Raw genomic sequence first — 21,618 nt, 5'->3', positions numbered from 1 at the left:
TTCGCGATGACAAAGGAAATTGAATTATGGGATTCTCTAAATATTTTGACTACCAACCTAGTACTGTGATTGAATTGTTAGGTATTTTAAAAGGTCTCTAGCTTTGTTAGAATGCTAAACTTACTAAGATCAACTTACACATTGATTTTATAGAAGCCCCTTCTCTTATCCAACAAAACTTCTCTGATAGTCATCCTTTAACGTCAAACATCAAGAAAATTAGGAAACTTGTTATGAAAGACTGGTCAGTCACTCTTGATCATAACTTTAAAGAAATAAACAAATGTGCTAATCTACTCACACGTGAAAGCTCTCATGGAAGTTATGATCTCATTATTTATAATAAATCACCTATAGCTTACAGGTCCATTCTGGACTCTGATTTGACCTAACTTTTATAATCCTCTCACGGCTTTATCCGTTTCCTTGTATTCAAAAAAATAATAACCCATAATCACAACTTTGTTTAAAGAATAACAATTTTATTAATAAAAGAATTAAACAAGAAATGGACAACATGTTAATAAGGGTAAAACGGTTGTTTCAATTTAAAATTTATTTACATAAAAGTCTCTAAGGATTTTGATGAAATTATGACATTTCAATAGACCAAGTTGTCATTTATATAATTAGGAAGATTTTATTGTTATTTTCTCTTAAAAAATTTAAACTAAATTATCTCTATAATTAATGAAATAAATTTATCTAGTGAAAATAAACATTAGTTTAACTACGTCAAATATTATAATTATTTCATTCAAGGATACAATTTGAATTGTGGGGTGCTTGGTTCAATTAGTTGAAAGAGTTGAATTAACTTGTCCTAAAATCTCAAGTTTAAGCCTTGAGATATGAAGTCGCATTAAATAAATATATATGGATATATATATATATGGATTTAAATTTGAGCCAAATCCATTATTTAGGTAATTAAAAATGTTAAATCTAAGTTTCACCTTCATCTTTTTATAATTTGAAATTCTTTCTAAACTCTTATTATTTCAAATCTAACTAAATCTCTTCTATAATTTGAACCAATACCATGAAGGCCTTATCAGTTTGCCAATGATAATTGGATCGAATAGTTAAAATTAACACAAACAAGCTGCCACCGTTGATTGAGACCGGAAGGTCGACTTCCACTGTGATTGGACCAATGGCGACTACTTGGACGGGACAGCCAACTTCCACTAGGATCATACTGATGAATATGGAGACAATAATGGATGGCCAACTTTCGCTGGGATAGGACTGACGGCAATGGCGATTATCAACTACAATGGTGACAACAGGGATTGGACCGACGATAATGACCTAGATTGGATGGTTGACTTCTACTAAGACCAGATTGACGATAACGACGGGGATCAGACAGTTGACTTCAACTAGGATCGGACTGATAATGACAGCGAAGATTAGGACGGGATGGCTAACTTCCACCTGGACTAGATCGACAGCCACGATAATGGTAGGGACAGAACGACCGACTAGGACCGAACAGCTAACTTCTATCAAAATTGAAATGATAGCTACTATAAGGATCGGACGACTAACTTCCACCGGGTCCAGTCTCAATTGAAGTTAGCCGTCTGATCCTGGTAGAAGTCATCCATTTGGTCCCCATCACCATCGGTCTGGTTCTAGTGAAAATCATCCATCTTATCTCAATGGTTGCCGTCAGTCTGGTCTCGATAGAAGTCGGTTGTCCCATCCTCATCGTCGTCGTCAATTTGGTCCTAGTGGAAGTTAGTTGTCCCGTCCCAATGGTCGCAGTTGGTCAAGTCTAGGTGAAAGCTGGTTGTCCCGTCCTAATCGTCACAGTTGGTCCAATCCAAGTGGAAGTCGACCGTCCTATCCCCATCGTCGCAGTTGGTCACGTCCTGATAGAAGTCGACTGTCCGGTCCCCACCAATGCCGTTGGTCCAGGAAGAAGTTGACCATTAAATCGGTCTAGTCTTGGTCAAAGTCAACCATCTCGTCCTAGTTATTGCCGTTAGTTCGGCCCCGATAAAAGTTGACCGTTCGATCCCCTTCATCACTATCATCGTCAATTTGGTCCTAGTAAAAGTCAGTTGTCCTATCCAGATCATTGAAGTCAATTAAGTCTCAGTGGAAGTCACTCGTTTGGTCTCAATAGTCGCCATCAGTTTGGTCTGGTCCCCATCATCACTGTTGATCAAGCCTTGGTGCAAGTTGGTCGTCCAGTCCTATCATCATCATCAGTCTAATCCTGGTAGAAGTCAGCAGTCCGGTCGTTGTTGGTCTAGTCTTGATGGAAGTCAATCATCTGTCCCTATCATCCTATAACTCAGATCTTGACAAAAGTTGGCTGTTTCTCATCACCAGTGCTACAGTCCCAGTTGGCTTTGGCTGTTTGATTCTAGTGAAAGTTGGCCATTCAGACTATCAATTTTGACCAGTCATCTAAGTTTCTTTTAAATTCAAATATAAAATATAAAATATAAAATTTTACTTTAGATCTAAACAAAGAATTTTAATATTATAATTTAAAATTTTTTATGTCATTCAAACAAATAATTTAGAATATATGAATTTTAAATGTGAGATTTCAAACATGAGATTTTAAATCCAAATTCTCAATTTTAATCTACTTATTCAAACGCAACCTAAAAGTATTCTTGAGCTTAAAGAACTAGAGTAGTAGTACCTCTAGATTTTTTACTATGCTGGTTTAGGAACTAAAAAAAATTTACAATTTAAAAGATGTGAACATTGTTAGAAAATCAAGATTTTAATCAACTATTTTTAAGTCAAAGTTAGAATAATTAATTATTATTTCTAATTTTACTCATTCCTTATTTATTATGGTTTGAATTCTCAAACAACAGTTGAATATGATTGTTAATTATAAAATAAGTAAAATTAAAAAGTTACATATTTTTAAATAATTATAAGAATATAAATATTGTTATGAATATACCATCTTCCTCACCTTCTCATTTTCATCTTCTTTCATAAAATTCTCACCATAATGATTGTTAATTACCCTTTATTTATCTTTTATTATTTGTGCAATATTTGATGTGTAAAACCAGGCTATAAATAGGGCATGTTATTTATATTAAAAAGTACAATAATCTATAAAAATTCTTCCATTCTCTTGTATCTACTTCTTTTTCCAATATCTTTATTCTTTAATTGTTGACTTTCATAACACATTATCAATACAAGAGTTTTGGTAATCTAAAGGTTTTATAGTAAGGTTTTTCATTACAAGGTAATTTTTATGTTCATGTGTAATTTAATTTATCTTCTAACCATTTGATCCTTTCAATTTTGAATATCATCTACTCTCTCCGTTCAAAAATATAAGATATATTTAATCGAATCTCATCTCACAATAAAGTAGTTACCTATTTTTCAACTAGCCCTATCTTTTCATATTTACCTCTATTAAACACCCTGCAGTAAATATAAAGTTATTATCAATAGGAGCATTTTTGAAATAAAGACAATGATTATACCTCAAAAGATTAAAAAATATCTTATATTTTTTAACATTTAACTCCTCAAAAAAGGCCTTATATTTTTTAACGGAGAAAGTAACTCTTATCATATTTTTATTATAGTATCTATGTGTTAAATTTTTCAAAACTTGAGTTTATGGCTCTTGATATTACTAAGAAAAATTATCTATTTTAGGTGCTACTTGTGAAAATTAATCTAGATACCAATGATCTTGTAGACACAATCAAGGATGACAATCAAGCATCCAATCAAAATAAGGCTGTAGCTATGATTTTTCTTTGTCATCATTTATAGGAAGGGTTAAAAACTAAGTATCTGAATATAAAAGACTCTCTTGTTTCTTAAAACAGTTTAAAAGGTATGACTATCAAAAAATTATAATTTTTCCAAACTCATTATGATTAAACGCATTTACACTTACAAGATTTTAAATTGGTAAGTGAATATAACTCTATAATTTTGAGAATTAATTTTCAACTGAAATTATATGAAGAAAAAGTTACTAATGATGATATGTTAAGAAAATACTATGCAGAGAAATTATCATATTAAGAAAATATGTCTAGATAAAAATTTAATAAATATTTAAAAAATAATTGAAGCTTTTAATAATTTAAAAAAAATATGTGGAGAAATTATCATATTAATAAGAAAAAATAATTTATCTATAAATTTATGAAAAAAATTAGTTGGATATGTTAATATTTAAAAAATAATTTATAAATTTTAGATGAATATTTATAAATAATAATATTTAAATTATTAAATATGAAAATAGTTAATATTTTAGCAATATTCATAAATGTTATTTCAACAATATTTTAAAAAAGGACTTTAAGGTGCCCAATGTTATCGAAAAAAGAGTTCAAAGATAACTTAACACTAAAGACATAATTAGATTCTTATTTATCACTATGCATGAGCCCTAGGCGCATGATGTGTTAGTGAAAAACGACAAAGTTAATAATTGACTTATAGAAGAGGTTTTTTGCTCTTCAAAAAAAAATAGCTCAAGAAAAAAATATCACACTTATCAATATAGAGTACTGAGTGTTCTTAAAAAAAAAGTTCATGAGTAAAAATACATTTTAACCCAATAATTTTTATGAATCATCAAAGTAATTAATCCCAAACTTGATTTAAATATATAAGACAATCAATTTTGAAATCAATATTAATACAAAATGTTGGAAAACTTATTTAAAAAAAATACTCTTTGGTCTTATTACAAGTAATTTCTAACATGTTTTATAGAACTGAGAAAAAAATTAAATGAATTAATTCTATTTAAAAATTTAATAAGTTTTTAACTTTATTTTTATTAAATATACATGCTTTAATAACATACTTTCAATTAATAAAATTTAAAAAAAATATAATTTTAAGTCCTTATACTTTATTCATGTTTCGTTAGTAGTCCTTGTACCTTTTTTTTTATGTTTTTGGTCCCTGTACCTTTATTTTTATTATTTCATATCCCTCCAAGATCCCTATACTTTATTCATAGAGAAATCTAAAATAATAAAATATAAAAGTATAGAGATCAAAAATAAAAAAAAATATAGAGACTAATAGTAAAACGCGAGCAAAATATAAGGATTTAAAATTATGTTTTCCTCCAAAATTTAATGGAGAGTAAAAGAAAAAATTGTAATAAAAAATTAATCACATAACTTATAAATATAACTAAAAAAATATTAGAAGAAAATTATATACTTAATTATATATTGATTGTTTTTAATTAAATTAAGATATATTAATTTTTTATGAATCATTTATTCTTTAACAATCTCTTATTATTAATATTATTAATTTATTAAAATACACTTATCTAGATTTGACTGGAGGTAATGCTTTCGCGAATCGATAGAGGATAATTTAGTATTAAGCCGTGCTAGGTGGGGACGACTATCAAGGTGAAAATAATATGACAAGAAAAGTTGTTATATATTATTAAGATTAAAAGAAAATTACATATAAATCTTTCTCAAAATAATTAATTACTTCCATATTCATTGGCAATTGAGTTCAAGAATTGCTGTCTCCTAAACTTAATTGTCAATGAACATACGAGTAATTAATTATTTGACAAAATCACAGTCAGTCTTTTTTTAAAAAAATTAATTATAAATAAGAATTAATATAAAATAAATTATTATTAAAATAAAAATATAATTTTTTTAATAAAATTTATTATCAATTCTTATTTATAATAAATTTTTTTAAGAAGAAGCTGAATGTGGCTTCCTAATTATTTTGAATGGGACTTTAAAGTGATCTGTCTAAAAGAAATATAATATCAATGCATTATTTCCAAGTGTCACCCAGTTCATGAACACGTAAATTCAAAAGGTACGAACGCGACTCAAGCAAGATTGGTCCTATTTTTTATTGTTTTTTTCTTTTTTCGATTGCTTGTGACTTTGTTATCGTTAATGTACTCCATTTCAAGCGGAAATAATTTACTACCAACTATAGTTGGTATTAAGGGCTTTTGTCATTTTAACAAATATTTAGTAGTTTGAATTTCAGTCTTTGTATATGTAATAATTTAATTAAAAAATGCTTACTATGTGCTTTATACTCTCTCTATTTAAAAATATAAGATATTTTTTGAGGAGTTGAATATTAAAAAATGTAAGGTATTTTTAGTATTTTAAAATGTAATTATTGCCTTTTTTTTTAAAGTGCCCATATTGATGAATGACTTTATATTTATTATAGGGTATTTAATAGAGGTAAATATGAAAAGATAAGGTTAGTTTAAAAGTAGATAACTACTTTATTAGAGGTGAAATTCAGTTAAAATGCCTTACATTTTTTAATAGAGGGAGTATATTTCAAGAAAAGTAATATTTACTGTTGACAAAGTCTACCCCTTATGTTATAAGAAAACATCAATTTAAATAATTAAATTTAATCTAATTGCTCATAATTATTGCAGTCTTTCCACTAGGTGGTAAGAAACAACTTCCTTCTCCCATTTACGTATGTGAATTTGAATTTTGTTGTGACGTGAATTACACACCGAAACATATATAGTAATCTACTTCTAACTATACACAACCATAAAAGATTACAACATAATAACAACTTAATAAGCTTCCTAATTGTGCTTACAGCTTCTACTAATACGTCTTCCAGTGTTAAATAATTCCCCTATTATAAAAAAAATATAAGCAATATTGCAAACCTTTCTTCGATGTTTAAGGAAAAATGACAATATAAAAATGACAATTAAGTCTTTCAAAATATTATAATTCTTCTAAAGTTTTTATATATCTTTTTGAGATCAATGATTTTGAATTAAATGATTAAATTATCTCTTATTTAAAATAAAAAAATAACAGATTCACATAAAAATTTGTAATTTTTTATTCAATTCTTACGATTTAAAAAATAAAAATTGTGATTGCTCAAACAAAAATTATAACTAGTTATTTTTTTAAACTTAGACTTCAATAATAAAAAAAATTTTATATGAAAAGTTAAGATTTTTTGTTTAATTCTTACAATTTACAGAATAAAAGTTATGATTGTTTAAACAAAAGTTGTAATTGATTATTTTCAGAACTTGAACTTCAATAATAAAAGAAATTTCACGTAAAAAATTATAATTTCTTATTCAATTCTCATGATTCACATATTAAAAGTTATAATTACTTAAACAAAAATTATATTTGGTTATTTTCAAAACTTAGATTTCAATAATAAAAGAAATTTCATGTGGTAAGTTATAATTTCTTTTTCAATTTTTACAATTCATAAAATCAAAGTTGTAATTGCTTAAATAAAAGTTTTGATTATGATTGATTATTTTTTAGAACTTATTTATCAATCATAAAAGAAAATTTCATATGAAAAGTTGTGATTTCTTGTTAAATTTTGGGTTAAGGTATAACTCTACTTTCAAAGTTTCCATTTAGGCGCATGTGATATCCTCAAATTTTTCTAGGTGCAATTTTTTCCTAATTTTTTTCAAAACGGTACAATGTCGTCCCGAGCTAACAGATCCAAATATTCGACTATTAGTTGACTTATTATGCTTATGTGGAATGTTGAAGTGGCATATTTTTAAAACTAAAAATTGAAATAAAAAAAGGAAAATGCATACTCCTTGGCAAAGATTCAGCAAAATTTGTCCCAAAAAGACCATTGGCACATGTCTAACCATGCTAAATCCCTAATAATGAAGCCAAGGAAATGAAGTTTTAATTAGAGTTGGGAATAGAGTCAGGCCAAGCCCTTAAGGGCCTAAGCCCTAAAGCCTGGTTCTCCATTTTACACCCCATTCCTTAAGCCCAGCCCTTATGTGAAGGGCTCAGGGCTGGGCCTGCAAGCCCTTTTTCAAAAAATAAAAAAAATTAAACATTATAAATTAATTAAAATATTCTGAAATTAAAAAAATAAAATCCTCATAATTTTTTAAAAATTAAACAACACACATTTAGAAGTCTAGTGATAAAATTTAAATCTTGGTTAAAAAAATTCATTTTTTATAAATACACAAACATAATAATTATAGAAAAATAAAAAATATCAAGAATTTTATACTATACATTGATATTTATTAAATTATATTACATTAATTTTAGAATAAATTAAAATTAATAATAATGTAATGCATGTAGGATCAGGTGAGCAGGTCATTGGCTTTAATCACATGTTCCACCAAAGAAAATAATAATAATAATAATAATAATAATAATAATAATAATAATAATAATATAACATGGCTTGAAGGGCTATTCGAGCTCGAGCCCTTTTTTACAAGGTTTATCAGGGCCAAGCCCTTAAGCTTGATTACTTTAAAAAAATTATTTTTAAAACCTGAACCCTTATTTAAACAAGGCCTCTAAGCTTGGCCCTCCAGGCCTGGCCCTTATTCCTGACTCTAGCTTTAATGAGCATTGGGTTGATCTAGAAAGATTGAACCCATAAACATAGAAAATCATTACAAGATTAATCTAAAATAAAAAACCCAAAGACAAATAAAAAAACCATGATCTCATATCTACAATACAATACAAACTATAGGTCTCAAAATGAAAAATCAAGGCTTTGAATTTGATGAACCCATGTCTTGCTTAAGCTCTTCCTTTCCTTCCATGCCCATGCTGCTCTACAAGCAAAAATCAAGGCATCGAATTCCATTCCCCTTCTAAACTTAAGGTCGTGCTCGGGCTCTTCTAGCATTTGAGGATGTTGATGAACTTAGGGGGGGTGAGATTTGGGTTTTGGTTAAACCCTTTTTTGGGTTTTGCAAAAAAAAAAAAACCACTGAAGAACAGGGGAAGAAAAATGAATGAAGAAGATGAATGGGTGATGATGATGCAAATAACTTCCTCGACATTAGTGGAAACAAGCTAGTTGTGTCTCAAATTTGAGCCTTGATGCTCTTATATGATCTATTAACAAAGTTTGAGTCTAAAATTCGATGCGAATCATAGCCTTAGAGTCTAAAATTCACAAATAGATCTAATGACGAGACAAACAAGACATATGAACAAATGTGAACAAATGGATCTGATCAATTCCTTCCCCTCCATCTTCACAAATGCTGTGCTAGCTCATATTGATAGTGATATGATGATGATAAGGATGAGGAGGAGGAAGAAGAAGGGGAGGGTTCATGAGGGGATCTAGGTTTGGAATTTGGATCGTGACCTAAATATGGGTTTGGAGGAGAGAAATGAAGGGGTAGAGGAGAGGAGGAAAGAGAATTACACGTGGAGGTTGATGTGGCAAGCCAACAAGGCTATTAACAGTCAAAATTTTTAACTTAACGATCAATGGGGTCTCATCCTAGCAATAGGATGAGATTGCACCAAATTAAAAAAAAACTGGGGGCGATATTATGCCAAAAAAAAAACTTGAAAATACCAAATGCACCTGCCTGGAAACTTCAAGGGTAAATTTTTACCTCAACTCTTTAATTTTTGTGATTTACAAAATAAAAATTATGATTACTTAAATAAAAGATGTGATTGAAAAATAGAGCTAGACACATTATTTTTATTTTAAACAAGAAAAAATTTAGTCATTCAACCTAAAATCATTAATATTAGAAAGGTACCCAAAGATTTTATAGGAATTATAACATTTTAAGGGATTTAATTGTCATTTATATATTTTAGTGGAATTTCATTGTCATTTTTCCAATGTTTAATGTCTCTTTATTAAAATGCCCTTCATTTAGTGAAATTTTATTGTCATTTTTCCAATGTTTAATGTCTCTTTATTAAAATGCCCTTCATTTAGTAGAATTTTATTGTTATTTTCCTAATGTTTAATGTATCTTTATTAAAATGCCCTTCATAAGTAACCATATTTAGATATTTTTAGAATCTAAACTGTTTTTAAATATGCGTGCGTAGCTCAACGTATATTGCTTAGAGTCCATTTGATAAAGGAGAAGTACTATAAGGGTTTGTTAGATTTTGCTTTATTTTTTTATTTTTAAAAACTATTTTAGAAACCATTTTTCAAAAATTATATTTCAAAATAAATTTTTATATTATATTAATTTTAAAATTTAAATAAAAATTGGCTAGTAACAGTGGTCAACCATTTTTGACGGTGGTTGCCGATCAAGGTGGCCAACAGTGGGGCAGTGGCATTGAGAGTCGATGACGTTAACTTACAATGACTAAATATAAAATGCTTTAGTTGGCAAAAATGTCACAGAAAAATAAAATAATTATAAGATGTTTCTAGTTTTTATTTTTAAAATTAACAAAATAAAAGAAATTTGAAGATCACCGTATAAGAAAGGACTCAAACAGGTTTTTTTCTTTTTTCTTTTCTCGTTTTTGAAAACAGTTTTAAGTTTTTACAAATATTACTTCATGAATATTAGGAAAATTAGTTGAGGATAATTTAAAACAATAATTTGAGCAAAATTTTTTAAAAAAATTTCTTCATAATTAAATGATTTACCTCCCTTCATAGTAATTGCTTCTCTTTTTTTGGAATAATTTGACGAGAAAAACTTACGGAAAATTATTGCTAAGGACATGGAGAAAATAATATTTATTTAAAATAATCATAAAATTAAAATTAGAACGAAAGATCAAAATAAATTTAATTGAATATCATAATCTTAATATAAAACCTGTTAATAATACCTTCAAAAATTCTACTAAAAAAAAACCCTTAAGATTAACAATATTGCATAAGTTTAAAAAAACATTTTTTTTAAAATAAAGTTGTGCGGATTTCAATTCCATACAAATAAAACAAAAATATAGTATTAAATTTAATTAAATAAATATATTTTTTAAAAATTATTAATTAATAATTAATTGAATATAATTTTAAAATCATCCTTAGCAATAATTTTCTCTTTTATTTATTATGGTTTGGCACAAGTTAATATAATCCTTCATGATTCCTATTATAGAACTGTAGGGATTAGGGTCCTAATTGTTACATATATATATATATATATATATATCTTTTTAACTTACTTCTTCATTCACAAAAATAAAATACTACTGTATATTTTCTTTTTTTTTTCTTTTCTTTTTGATAGCGATAAATTTGTTTTCTTTTCCAATGAAGGATTCCATTAACCTGTGCCAAACCATAATAAATAAATAAAGGAAAAGTATTGAATGTAATTATTTTTTAAAATATATTGATTTAATGAAATTTAGTACTATATTTTTTTTATTTGTGTGGAATTGAAATCTGCACAACGTTATGTTTAGAAGAAATTGTTTTTTTGTAACTTATGCAGTATCATTAATTTTAAAGTACTATTAACAGGTTTTTATGTTAAGGTTATAATAGTCAATTACATTTATCTTGGTCCTTCAACCTAATTTTAATTTTTATGGTTCTTTATAATAAATATTATTTTTTTGGGTCCTTAGCAATAATTTTTCCAAAAACTTAAGCAAAACAGTTTTAATGATTCAAATACTTTCAAAAACTTAATTATATTTTGAATCAACAAAACTCTCCCATAAGTGACTTACATTTATGATAGAAAAGGGAGTTATTTATTTACCATAAAAACTCATATATCCATTACTCTCTCTGATATTTTTTATAGGATAGAGAGAGAAAAATTTTTTGATCCTATTTATAAGTCACATTATTAAATTTTTATCACAATTTTTTTTACTCTGTATTGAATATTGAAAAGAAAAATATATTATTAAAGTATGTATATTTATTTAATAGGAATAAAATTAAAAATTTATTAAATTTTAAAATAAAATTAATAAATTTTAAATTTTTATATTAATAAAATATATTAAAAATAATTTATAAATAGAATAAGAGGAGAATACAGGATCACTCTTCTCTCCTGTTACAAATCTCGCGGCAGTCATCTCAATGCTTTCAAGTCGATAGCCGCTGTTATAACACTCAACCTTCTGTTTCCTTTCTGAAAAATCAAAAACAGTATAAATTATGAAAAATGTATATAAGTCCCCGCGTCATGCCATGTGATGAACTAGAAAGTGAGGGGAAAAAGAGGACTTTTTTTTTTAATAAAAGAAAAGTTTAATTAAGTTGGGGAGCTAACTCATTAAGACCAATGGCGAGAGCGAGTATGTGCCTCTCATTTGGAGAAAATTACATATTAAGATAATAAGTTTTTATGTTTTTGTCCCACTTCTATTCATATTTTAAACGCTTCATCTTAATATTTAAATTTTAAATTTATTTAAGTCTTAAATAATAATAAGTGAATTGTTCAACCATTTCAAAACATTTCAAAACATGAAACCATCCTAAAGAAAATGTATAAGGCATGCAATTATTTATTATTTTTTAATTATTACATTATTTTTCAATCTTTAATATTTAAATAAGGGACAATTTTAATAAAGAATCATTAAATAGAGATATTTATATGTCTCATGTGATAGTCACTTAAAATGCTATGACCACCCTTCTATTTTATCTTAGTTACACTGTCATCTCCTCTATTTTAAAAACATACAATTTAGTGCAATCTGTTAACTCTGTTAAAAATATTCTGAAAAGATTCTAAAAACTTATTTTTAAATAAAAATTCATATTAAAACAAACTTTATTTACTAATTTAACCCTCACCCTAATAAATCCTAATTTATATTATTTTGACAGTTACATAATTTCATTGTAAAAAACATATTTATAAATTTTAATTTTTAATTTAAATTATCCATATAATCACTCAAACTTATATCATGTTATGGAATGAACAAAAATATGTGCTTGAAATATGTTTTTAACAATTTTAAAAAACATAAATAAATTTCAATAAATTTGATAAAAATTAAAGTTATAAAATTTTATAATATTATAAAAATTAATAAATTTTATAGTATAATAAAATTCGAAAATATATTTATTATATTTTTTAATTATATACAAAAATTTTTTTTTGGTAAATCTAGATTTTTAGATAATTCTTATGTCAATGATGGGTATTTTGGTCAAATTAAAAGTTTAAATGTCAAACTTAATAGTCAACTAATAGTTGAATGTATGGAAATGAAATTTCAAATATACAAGGAAGATTTATGTAACATATATTTTAATTTTAAGAGAGTTTTATGTGAGTTTTTAAAACAGAGAAGATGTTTATGCAATTAAGGGATAATAAAAGGGTGGTCAGTATATTTTACTTTTAATTTATTTTGTTCTCTTCACATTTTCATTCCTCACTTCCTTGTTTCATTGCATTGTCTTTGAATTTGAAATTCTTTCAGGTAGTTATTGGATTAATTGATTTAGATTTCAAATTTAAAATCTTGCATTTCAAATTTCACATATAAAATTCATATTTTTAAAATGGGTTAATGAGTAAATACCATCTTGAACTATTGCTCGAAAATCATCCTGGACCTTGAACTTTTAAAATATACAAAATAAATCCTAAACTTTTAAATTCATAGCAAAATAAGTCTTGGTCGTTAACTTTTTTTTATGCCATTACTATTTGCACAGGTATTGTAATAGTTAGGGTTGAATTCGTAGAAAAATAAACTTCAAATAGTTCCTGTATGAATAGTAATGGCATAAAAAAATTGACGGTTAAGGTTTAGTTCGAGCAATAGTTTATAGTTCTATTTGCTCATTAATTTTTTTAAAATTTTTGGCTTGGATAATTTAAAAAAAATTCAAATGAAGAATAGAGATGAGTTGAGATTCAAAATGAAAATAAAAAATTGAGAATAATAAGTTTACCTCTATTTTTAATTAACAAGATATGAGAATGAGAAATGAAAAAAGATATGAGAGTTATAAAAGTATCAATAATGAAAATGTAAAGATAATAAAATGTTTGAATTTGACTAAAATTTTAAATAACTAAGGTGTACATGAAATTTAAAATTATAAAAGAATTATAATAAAAAATGATTTTCCAAATCCATGATTTTTTGTGTGTCTATATGAAGAATTTGCCCCAAATTTAAATCTTGATTAATATTTATTCCAAACACATCATTATGTCTACCCAAACAAAAAATATTAAATTTCAGATTTTAAATCTCAAATTCAAATGCAACCTTAGGGTACAGAGCTCAATAGCACTTGAATGCATTTACAAAAGTATACAAAATTAAGAAAAAATTACAACTAAGTTCCAAATAAAAAAATTAATTATCTATTCATCTTATTTACTAGTCAAACTTCTATTTTGACATGTTAAATTTCAGAATTTTCAAGTAGACAATACTTGTAAGTAATTAGTTTTCTTATCTAAATCTTATGTGTACTTCTTCCTAAAAACAATACAACTATTTTTCTTTCCTCTTGGTTCATCGCTATTCTTTTTATTTTATTATTTAAATGTATCTTTTTATTAAAGGCAATCATGTTTAAAATATAATTAAATACTAAATGTAAGTATCTCTATAGCATGAATTGGAACCTTGATTTACCATATTGTGAGAAATTAGCTTTCTCCACTAAATCCAATCTCTTTAGTTCAGTGTTATATTGCTCAATACATTCATAGATAATTTTACTAATTTCATCTGCACAAATGATTACCATGAGTATTTTTTAATTCTTTTTTAAAAGGGAAAAAAAAAAGCAATGCCTGCAATAAGGAGGACTAATCTATTACTTTATTTCTTTCATCATTCCAAACATGTCAATATTAACTATGATAGTACGTAAATGTAGCTTATTGTTCAAGCAACTATTCACAGTTTTTAAAGCTTTTTGTAAGGCTTGTTGGAAAGTTAGTTCACTATTCTTTCTCTTTCCTCTCCCACATGTATTGACTAATTAGCCATGGATCATGGCTTGCATATCTCCATAACTGCCCCTTTTTCCCATCTCGAGAATGAAATGAGGGAAAGACGCGGCAATCTTTGTGAAGAAGAAATAGGGCCTTGTGTTCACTTCTTTTCTGTTTAGTGTTTTTAATTCTCAATTATTGCTTACTTTTTCCATTATTTTATTGGATTTGAATTCTATAAGAGATCATAGGAGAATATTTACAGATCCTAAGATCCCACCCTTGAAAGGGAAAAAAAATTAAGGGATGTGAATTTTAAAAGGAAGGAAAATTTGAAAGGATCTGCAAACTCTAGAAATAAAGCAAATTTTTATTTTGATTTTTCCTTTGTTATATATATATATATTGGATTTTAAAATTAAACTTTAAAGAAAATAGATGTCTTTAATTTCTCCTGTATTCACAAATTGGATGGTGGAGAAATGGAAATGTCAATTATGCCCTAAATTATTTTGTGTATTTTTGCATGAATGAAGTTAAATATAGTTTGTCCTTTCTTTCTTGTTAGGATGTTTTTGTCATGCTTCTATTTTATGCTTCCATTTTTGCGTAAATTATCGTTCCAAATTGAAAAAGTATTCCTACTTCATTTTCAACCACACCAAAAATAATTATTATATCTATATACATTCATATCCGATATTATTAGATGATATTTTTTTTTTTGGACGGAGTTAGATGATATTTAGTATTGTTCTCTTAATATTAATTTTTTCTATCCATTTGAACCTTTGACCTTACTCAAGGAGAATTGACCAAACATGAATATTTCTATTGCGTTAACTTTATCATTCTTTTTCCATTTTCAAAGCCTCTGATTCAGTGTGCCAAACAAAGCCTAAAGACATAATTAAAATCATCCCAATTTTTAAAAAGATTGCCCTTAAATAAATACATGTTCTATATTAATGATTCACTCAAACCACAACAATACTAACTCCATGAGCATGCTACTACCCTTATCTCAATTTATAAAATATTTTTAAATAAAATTATACGTACTAATAAAATTTATTGAATACATTGTACAACTTTATTTTTTCAAATAAAAATTATAAATTTTTAAAAAATGCTTTTCATTTAATACTCAATTTAAAAGTAGAGAATATAATGAGAATAGTAATATTAAAAAACTAATATTATTAATGAAATATTATCTTTACTAAAATATTTTATATTTTTTAAAATTAAATATTTTTAAAAAATGTATTATAAATTAAGTTGGAGATAGTATAATTTTTCTCACCTCTCCGGACATTTTCAATAAAATCACATTAATGACCTTTAACATTTCGTCGAATGATTTACTTTAAAATAAATATCAAATTCTTTTAAAACATGCTTTATAAAAAGTTAATAAATTATAGCTGAATGTATTTTTTTTTCACACTTGCTAAGTTATATATGAAATAGTATTTTAATCTTTTATATGAAATAACAATACTCTATTAGGATTTTATTTGTTATTTAGCAGACTTAATCAATACTCCCTCCATTAAAAATAAAATAAATATATAAATTTAATTATAAATTATTTTTTAAAGACAACGGAGCAGCGTGTTTTATCAAATAATGTAAAATAAATCATAAACTATTTAAAATAAAACGTCCAACACCTGCCCTTAAATTTGCTAAACAGACATTAATTTATTTGTGGGGCCCACTTGAATTCCACTGTACCTCCTCTCTCCAGATCTCATCCACTCTCTCTCTCTCTAAACCTCTCATCTTCTCTAGATAACAAGGATGGATATGCAAAGAATGAACGACAATATTTCAACAATTGGATGATGGAAGAAGAAAAGAATATTTAGCAAATAAAGATCCGTTGCTTGGATCAAACAGGGAGAAATTAACGTCATAACCCAGAAATTGAAATGCAACATCACATAATTTCCAGTCATTCTAGAACATACTAAGAACAACAATAAAGACCCAAATAAAAGAACAGCATAGATTAATCAATCCATTTCAATGCTTCAACCATTCAACCCCAAGACATGAGAGGGTTTGAGAGAGAAGATGAGATCTAGAGAGAGGAAGAAAGTACAGTGAAATTTGAGTGGCTGAAAAAAAAATTAACATCCATTTGGCAAAATTAATGATAGGTGCTGGGAGCTTTATTTTAAATAGTTGATAATTTATTTTGTATCATCTAATAGTATAGGGTATCCAGTGCTCATTTAAAAATAGTTTATGACTAAATTTATATTTTTATCCTAAAAAATATAAGGCACTTTCCTAATATGTTGTGTTCAAAAATATAAGTTATTTTGGAAAAATTCTTGCATGAACCCCATGTATTAAGTCACCCATGCTTTATCTAATAAAAACATGACATTCATATTGCTATAAATATAAATGGGTAAAGGTGCACATTTAGTCATGATCTTATTTTCAAAGACCACTGAGTATTCTATACTATGAGGTGGTGCAAACAATTATCAACTATAAAAAATGTAGCATCCACAACCTTCCATCCATTTATTCTATACTATTATGTCTATGGGATCCACAAAATTTCACATTGAATCACTCTTCCCCAAGCTTTCAGTGCATCCAACCAGTCTCTTCTCTTTACCATCTTTGTTGTCTTCTATGGCCAAATCAAAAGCATAATGGAGATCTAGTTGAGAGAGAGGGAAAGAGAGGCTAAATGAAGTTAAGAAGGGGGATAAGCAAAATCAATCAATCATCAACCAAGTGAATGAAACTAGAAATTAAACAAAAGGGTAAGAGTTTGACGGAAGGTAAGGAGCACAAGTATTGATAACAGAGAACATAAACACAGAAGCAACAATTTTCTTGGAGTTGGTATTGAACCTTCACCTGGTTAAGAAATGTTGAACCAACAATCTCTGTACTTTTAGTCTAATAAACATAGATAAAGTCTCATTAAATACCCAAAAAGGCATACATATGTAGCAAGAGTAGACGAGTATTGTGTGGAGAAGATTGTGGGTCTAAATCAACGAGAGAGAAACTTGGGCAAGGTAGTAAAATCTAGTTTTCATCAAAGGTGATAAGGATTTTAATACTAGGGGTGTCGGGAATTTTGTTGGAGGAATTGCCAACAATGGTCGCAAGGGATGGTAGAGATGGCAAGGAAATAAAGATATGGATCTGGCCATCAATGAAGAGATTTGTGACAAGGAACTGTTCACTATGAATGGTGTGGTGAAGCGAGAGACCAGAGAACTTGAAGCTGATGTCAAAGTAGATTTGACCAAAAGGGCTAATGCTGATGACTTCATCGTGGAAGTTGGAAATAGGGGTGTAAGCAAGGGTCTGAGCAAACTTGATGATAGAAGGAAGGAGCTGTTTGAGAGTGAGATAAGAGGATTTGGCTTTAGAAGCTTCAATCACAAATTTGGGACGATCTATTTTTGATTGAGAGAGAGAGGGAAGGAACATGATTGTAGGAGGTAAGAGAGAAACTGAGAGAGAGAGAGAGAGAGGCAAATATATTGAACTTTGGTTTTGATAATCACAAAACAAGAGAAGTTTGTATATTTCAAGGAATTATAATTAAGTTTAATAGATTGTAAGGGAAAATGGTAAATTTGCTTTAAATCTAATTGAAAGTCTTATTCTTAGATGTAGCCTTATTCCTAAATAGCTAAAAAAACTCAAAACTAACTTTGAATTTAATCTAATTAAGTTTCCTTATAAAGATTGAGTATTTGACTTAATCTTAATCTTATATAAACTACTCTTATTGCTTAAAGAAGTATTTTAATTGAACTTAGAATCAAAAATTCAAAATCAAAAAACTTCTATGAAGTTTTGTGTCTAAGTTCCTTATTCCAGTTATTCTAAAATAGCTTATTTCCTTACCTTATTTTTATTTCAAAGTAATCATGTATTCTTGTAATATCACTCTTTTTAATCTCATTAAAGTTTGAAATACAAGATAATTATAGGCTAAGTCATAGATTATCAAATTTGTAATTTGTAGAAATGGGATATCAAGTTTTCATAGTTTAAAATTACTCAACGATCATTTAGCAAACTTTTAACAAGAGTAAAATAATGTTTCGAAAGTATGAAATACCTAATGGGAGTGAAAAAGACTCAAAATCAGTTGAAAAATATTAAGTAATGAAAAACAAGGCAACACGTCACTACTATCCCTCTCTGTGCCACGCCTTGCAACATGTTGCATGTATTAGACATCAATTTTACTATCATTTGATAGCAACCTGGGGCAACTTTTCACGTGCTCTATTTCTCCATCTGATGTCTGAATGAAGTGATCAATATGTCCATAGAAAATTCATTTTTATAAACTAGCTAATGACATGAATTTTACTTTCAAATTATGTCACATAAGAAAGATGGACACCCAAACATACTTTCACAGCTCAAGGGTGTCCAAAGTTTCATATTTGTGCCAAAAGTTATTCCTAACACTCAAAACATATTCAAAGAACTTTAGACTACTTGTACAACACACCACACACACACAATTTTAATCATTTTAAATTTTTACTCCTCAATCCCTTTAATACAAAAAATAAAAGGGTGAGGTTTTAGTATTACATTTTACAATCCATATGCATAGTTATGATCAAATCAATATTCCTACACTTACACTAGTATTTTGATCCTATTAATACTTTAACAACTTACATACAACATCCTAGGGCCTAAAACACATCCTAAGATTTTAAGCAATAACATAGTGCAAGTGTAAATAAAATGCAACCTAATTGGTGGTATTCCAACTGTTACATAAAAATAAATGAAGTTAAGAGGCTTTACAGTAGGAATTCTAGATTCTTAAGCCTTTAGAGCCTTTTCCCTTTCCATACTTGAGTTAATGCCTATAAAATATTAAAAGAGATGGGTAAATACAACTATTCAATAACTAAGATACACCTATCTTATACCGCTGCATATCAATTGATTAAAGCACACAAAAGAGAGTTGAATACTAAAAAATATAAGATTACATATGACACAAGTTGAAATTTCACATTTTACTCATTTTCACATTTCACATTTCAAAATCGTAGGGTATATTACCACAATACAAACAAATATGCAACAATGACCTAATCCATAAACTTGATGCTATTTGTCACAATACAAAAAATCATGTGGCAATAGCACATTCACTATTACAACTTACCATAAACTAATCAACCATGTGACATGTCAGATATACATATATGCATGATCAGTTCTTTCTTATACCCTTCTTATATCTTTCGACTGAAATCATAGGCTATAATATCAGTCAAGGCTCTATTTGTATGATTAGACTACCCAAGCTCACCAACTGTGAGGTGTGACCCAGCCAAAAATCACAGTACTCACTCTTCAACCATGATTTTCCGTACTCTTGAATCTCTAGGGTCATGTACCCTAAGCTAATTTTCTCGACAAAGAGATGAGGATAGCTTAGATTCTAGTCTCTCAACAAATAGTGGAACAAGGCTAATCTTCGTGCAATGGAAGGCGGCTATAAATACCATATGAATTTTTTACTCCTCTCCATAGGCGAACTCCCACTAAATAATCATACAATATCTCATGCTCATACATATTTTCACATGTTCGTGATTCACATTATCAAACTTATTGTTTTCAAATCACTTAGTCAATTGACACATGTGAACATAAACTATTGACTTAATATACGCCATCTCCACTTTACTCAATCACTAATTCTTTACTAGCACATAATCATCATATCACATATCACATATTTCATTTCAATACATATTCATAATTTGAAAATAATGTTGAATTCAACTTTGCATTTAGGTCAAATCAAGGTTATTACATTGTCATATGTTTTATAACATGCTTTCACATTACAATTTTAATCATACATGCAAATAAACTTATTTTCACATAATAACAAAATTAACAAACTACCCAATATAAGTTTTCCCCAATTATCTCAAACCTTTAAGAGATCAAAAGTTTACCCCTTAATATATGCTTCCAAGCTTATTCTTCAAGCTAAATATAGTGCTCAAACCTAATCTATAATTAATCATGTCCAAACTCAGTTAACATTACCAAATATACACTTCTAACTCTTATTTTTTTATTTCTAAAATACTTAATGCTCATGTTTTTTTACATTTTTTACTTTAGCCCTTATTAGCTTCATTAATCATTTCTAAGGTCATTAATGTCTCCTAACAACCTCATAATCCATATTTATTAGCCATTTTTTTCAACATTAATGGCTTCCAACCACCATTAATGTCTAAACCCATAATTTCTAGGTTTAAATATTCAAAAAAACTCTTACTAACTTCATTTGATTTAATGGGTTCAGACTCATAATGTATATGGACAAAAAATGATCTCCCCTTATCAAACTTTAACTAATAAACTAAAGAAAACAGGTTGGGAAGGGAGAAGAAGAAACTAAAAAACTTGCCCTTAGGGTTTAGTTGCTTAGAAACACCTTCAATCTCTTTAGAATTGAAGCCCTAGTAAAGCCATCTTCTTCTTCTTCTTCTTCTTCTTCTTCTTCTTCGCTTTCTATTTCTTTTCTTCTATTTTTCAAGTCTAATTTGTGACTTATTTCTACAAAAGGCATACCGTGCACTGCAGTGTATGTACCACGCACCGTGCACCGCGACATGTAGTATAGAGAGATGAGTTTTGTATTCTAGTGGCTTGTGCACTGCAGCATGCCATGCATGTGGTACAGAGCTATTCTCTTTTGTTTTTCTTACTTTTTGATGTATGGGTAGCCTAACTTCACTCCAAACTCAATCTTAAGGCTAAAATCACAATTCAAAATATCTTTTAGCTCTCTATAACCACACACCATATTAATCTTTAGACACATACCACATTAATCTTTAGCCCTCTTTAACTATCCGCTAACTTTATTTAACAAGTTA

The sequence above is a fragment of the Prosopis cineraria genome, unplaced genomic scaffold, assembly GCF_029017545.1.
Source record: "Prosopis cineraria cultivar Desert tree isolate PC_DT_omini unplaced genomic scaffold, ASM2901754v1 PC4, whole genome shotgun sequence".
Lineage (NCBI taxonomy): Eukaryota > Viridiplantae > Streptophyta > Magnoliopsida > Fabales > Fabaceae > Prosopis > Prosopis cineraria.
Note: the sequence above shows the minus strand (reverse complement) of the source record.